This window comes from Otolemur garnettii, unplaced genomic scaffold (assembly GCF_000181295.1).
Source record: "Otolemur garnettii isolate 467f Iridium unplaced genomic scaffold, OtoGar3 scaffold00071, whole genome shotgun sequence".
Classification (NCBI taxonomy): domain Eukaryota; kingdom Metazoa; phylum Chordata; class Mammalia; order Primates; family Galagidae; genus Otolemur; species Otolemur garnettii.
In genome coordinates, this window is record NW_003852466.1 from 7168383 (window position 1) to 7173458 (window position 5076).

Genomic DNA, 5076 nt, shown 5'->3' on the forward strand with positions numbered 1-5076 from the left:
TGGCATCACAGCTCACAGCAACCTCCAACTCCTGGGCTCAAGCAAGTCTCCTGCCTCCACCTCCCAAGTAGCTGGGACTACAGGTATCTGCCACAATGCCTGGCTATTTTTTGGTTGCAGCCATCATTGTTGTTTGGCAGGCCCGGGCTGGATTCGAACCCACCAGCTCAGGTGTATGTGGCTGGTGCCTTAGCCACTTGAGCCACAGGTGCTGAGCTATCATGGGCTTTTTAAAGGAGGTGCCACGGGCCTTGGAGCTGGCTATGTTATCTCTCACAAGGGACTACATGCACTTGGGGGAGGTTGTAGGGGATGGTGAATTTGTCCTAGAGCCTTCAGAATCTCAATTCCTTTGTCTCACAGAAAACCCAACATTTCCAGCCTGGTGTGGTGACTTATGACTACAATCCCAGCACTTTGAATGGCTGAGGCTGGAGAATCAATTGAGGCCAGGATTTCAAGTCTGTCATTTCTGGAAAACAACTCAAAGGGTCACGAAATTACTTAAGGGAGAAGATTATAAAAAACATACAGAGGTTCATGGAGCCTGTTACAACAACAAATTCTAGATGTAGCAGTTGTGTCTCATCTTGAAATTCAAATTAGTTTTCCTGCTAATTAGTAGGAAATAGAAAGCTAATTTTTCAGGGTGAGCTGTCTCCCCACCCACAACTCAAGGTTAAATTAAATCTATCTAATTATCTATGACTAATATCCAGTGTGGACACGATAAAATATTTCTTCTATAATTGCTGCTCATGTAAAACACCTTCACAACTTTAAATATCTCAGAGGCTAGCAATTCTCAAACTGGAGAAACTTTGGATCAGACTGTAGAACACAGTCAAAGTGGGTTGACATTTGTAAAAAAATCAAGGGAGGAAATGTTGCTACATTTGACTCCATTGATCAGGGACAATGAGCAAATTCTAGTCCTAAAATCCAAAAGCAACTGTTGTATTCCTGACAGAAGGGGAACAATCTATCATCAGACCAGTTTCCCTGGAAAGACTCTTAACAGTGAACTTTGACCAAGACAGTCCCTCTAACTCCCCATTCTCCTCTGCGGCTTTAATTCATAAAAACAGTTCATGTTGTACAAACACAAATTCCAGACAAGGCCTCTTCTCTGCTCTGCAAACACATGGCCCAACTTCCTTTATTAAGGCATAAGTACTTTGGGGTTTCTACACAGACATTCTAAGAATCTTAAGATTGGCACAAGGAGACAGAAAATGATGAATTAACAAAATAACTTTCTGTCTCATAAGGGTTGTTATATTTGTACCTAAAAGTCAGCTAGGGACCTCTAGGGGGCGGGCTCTTGAGAATGAATCTGGGCAAGCAGATGGAGACCCATGCTGGCCTGTCCTCACTCCACATCCTCTTTCCCAGAGAATGGGCAACTCTTTTGTCCATCTTCACCTCAGCTGTAGACTTTTCCTGCTGGCAGAGCTAATGGTCATCTATACCTCCCCAGCCTGGGTGATTACCAAGTACCCAGCTACTTTGTGGGCCAGCTTGCTGAGCTACCTTCTTGTGCCCTGGTGAGGCATGGCTGGACAGCCTGCAGGTGTTTCAGATTCCTACCAACGACTGCAAAGAAATGAGAAAATTCTTTTATTTGAAATCTCTCTTTCATTTGAAGAGCACTAGGGATGGCGTCCCAGAGAAGGGGCACTTGAACTTCAAAGTGCTGTATGTTTTATCAAGTTATTTTTAGCCTTTAGGCTAAAAATGGGAACGTGCCTGGATGATGCCCCCAAACCCCTTTATAATGTGAAAGTAATGAAACTTAGTTTGAGGTAACTTTAGTTTGAGCTTTAAGTACTTGGTAATTCCAGAAACAGGTTGGACTTAATAACATACATTATTTCAGTGAATAATCACAACAACAGTTATATGGGAATTGCTCTGCTCCTATTTTATAAACAAAGCACAAGAAAAGAAGAAATATGCTCAAGGTTATGGGCTGAGCCAGGGATTCTACCCTTGGCAGTCTGACTTCAGCTTACATGCCTGTCATCTAACATTGCAAAAGTAGATCCTGCTTGAAAAGGTACTTAATGTTAGTATTTGTACAAACCAAAATACTGTCTTAAAAATGGCTGCTTTTTAAAATAAGATATCACCTAACTCCAATAAGATTAACCCATATCACAAAGTCCCAGAACTGCAGTGCTGGAGTGGATGTGGAGAGACTTCTACACTGCTGGTGGGATTGCAAACTAATACAACCTTTATGGAAAGAAGTATGGAGAATCCTCACGGAACTAAAGTTGACCCTCCATTTGACCCCACAATCCCATTACTAGGTATCTACCCAGATGAGCAAAAATCATTTTGCCACAAAGACATTTGCACCAGAAGGTTTATGGCAGTTCAGTTCATTACTGGCAAGTCATGGAAGCAACCCAGACACCCATCAACCCATGAATGGATTAACAAATTGTGTACATACTATGGAGTACTGTTCAGCCATAAAAAAGATAGAGACTTTACATCTTTTATGTTTACCTGGATGGAGTTGAAACACATTCTTCTTAGTAAAGTATCTCAAGAATTGAAAAGAAGTATCCAACGTACTCAATACTATTAGGAAACCAATATATAAACAATTACACTCATATGAATGATAAAACACAAATATAATCTAGCAAGGGGGAGGGGCAACAAGGGAGAGGGATGGAGGGAGGGAGAGGGCGATTGGCAAGAGGTGGAAGGGCATTTGGTGGGATCTCACCTAATGTGCACAGTGCGAGGGCCTTCAGCACAGGGCCAGGTGAGAGTTTCTTCTGCAACTTGAACTTTACCTTAGAAGAGGGAACAACGTAACCTAAAAATGTGTACCTCATATGAATTTAAAATTTTAAAAAGTGATTGTTGTTTAAAATGGTTGCCAGGAAGCATTGTGGAGCCAATAATAATTTTTATAGATAAGAGTTTTTAATCTTTTTTCATTAATTTGCAAAGGGAGAAAACTATAGGTGCCCCTAACTATGCAGTTGATTATTTGCTTAGTAACTTTTCTTACAAGACAATGTCAGCCAATCCCACTTATGGTGTATGTACTTCATCTGGGCTTCTGTTTTAGGTTAATGGACTCTCCCCTCTTTCACTTATTTTCATCCTTGTTTATTTTTTGTTTTTGTCACAGTTCTTGTCAGAAGACAGAGGAATGGAGTTTTATAGTCTATTTGATTATTTGGAGATCCTGTTCATTAAGACTTGTTGCGAGGGTAGAATGTAGTTGCTATAAATTCCTCTTTTTAGTGCCTTTATAAAGATAAACTTTGAGCCTTTGTTTAGTGAAGAATTTTATTTGTAATCATTATTATGAAGCCACTGAATTAAAGTAAAAAATATGGGTAAGTTAGAAAGAATATGGGATCTCACATTGTTATACTAGTGGCTCCAGGCTCTTCGCTCCTGACTCCCTCTGCCCAGTCTGACCTTTGCTTTTGTTTCTTCTCTGAAGTGTAATGCAGGGAGAGAACAAAGATCCTTCCTTGCCTCAAGTAGAAAATACACATTTCTAAATATGATACCTGCTCTAATAGCCCCTTCCCCTTATACGTTCCTTTCTTCCTAAACTTTAGAAATGAATTCACTGGTGTTTGAAGTAAGGTAAATGCTTTTTTGTGGTCCCCAACAGCAAATGAAAGCAGGACTGGGAACTTATACCTTCTGCTCCTCTGTTTATCAACTTTATAAAACTAACGTTTCACAAAACAAATCTTATATAACCCAAGGATAACAAACTCAAATGCTCTAGAAAGCAAGGATATAAACTTGAGGGTCAGGATAAGTGAAGTATAGTAGGAAATACTGGGAACAGAGTTAAACCTGGGATAAATGCTCACCATAAAGGTAAAATAGTGCCAATCCTGACTGGTTTGATTTGGTAGACAGGCTGTGAATTTATTGCCTTGTATATAGCTCTTCTGAGCATGTAATAAATCATGGCAGTAGATTTGGCATTGACATAGAAATTACTGATTGCTAGCCAGCATCCTTTCTGTGTGTGTGGCTGGGGGAACACGTGGGAGAGTACCCATTAATTAAAATTTTCAGTTTGAAAGCAAAATAGCAAGTTTTTGCCTCTTCCTCATCCCACAGGGCCATGTCTTAGGTACATAATTTAGGATTGAGTAGGTAGATTATCCTACCATTCCCCACTGTCCCTAAGGCTTTTGAGCTCAAGAAAATAAGACAAAGACTCAGGCAGAGTACAGGAATTTTCCCTGTCATTAGAAGAATACACATACAGTGTGTAAGTCTAGTGGCTGCAGGCCAGTGGCAAGATCCAGATTAATCCTTAATTTCATTCTTCATTTGCTATTTCCTCTTGCTTCTGTTTTCCAGCCTTCCTATATATTCTATAAGCAATCTTTATAACAAATTCATTTTCTACTTAAAAAATAATTTTAAAAAGTCAGCTAGCTACCCATCATCCCATTAACATTTCAGTTTTTGAAAATGCATTCCCTGGGTGGTGGCGTCTGTGGCTCAAAGGAGTAGGGTGCCGGCCCCATATACTGGAGGTGGCAGATTCAAACCCAGCCATGGCCAAAACTCCAAAAAAAAAAAAAAAAAGCATTCCCCTTCTGCAATGTCATTAGCACCTTAAAATAATGATTGTTGAATTTGTAGAATCACCTTAGCATCTAAATCTTATAGTGGTTGTAGAATCACTTAGCATCTAAATATTGACTTCATTTTAGAAATGCTTATAGAAGATGTCTAACTTCTGTGGGTGTGCCATTGTCACCAGGAGACTGAATTAAAGTTTGTAGAATCACCTTAGCATCTAAATATTATAGTGGTTGAATGAAAAACAGTTGTAATACACCCACTAATTTCACACACTTAACAGAAGAGAATGAGAAATTAAATTATCTGTGTTGTTAAATATTAACTTATGAAAACATTGTTAGGACTAGCTTTAATTTTATCTGCTTTAAAAATATTTCTTTGCGGCTCGGCGCCTATGGCTCAACCGGCTAGGGCGCCAGCCACGTACACCTAAGGTGGCGGGTTCGAATCCCCAGCCCGGACCCGCCAAACAACAATGAC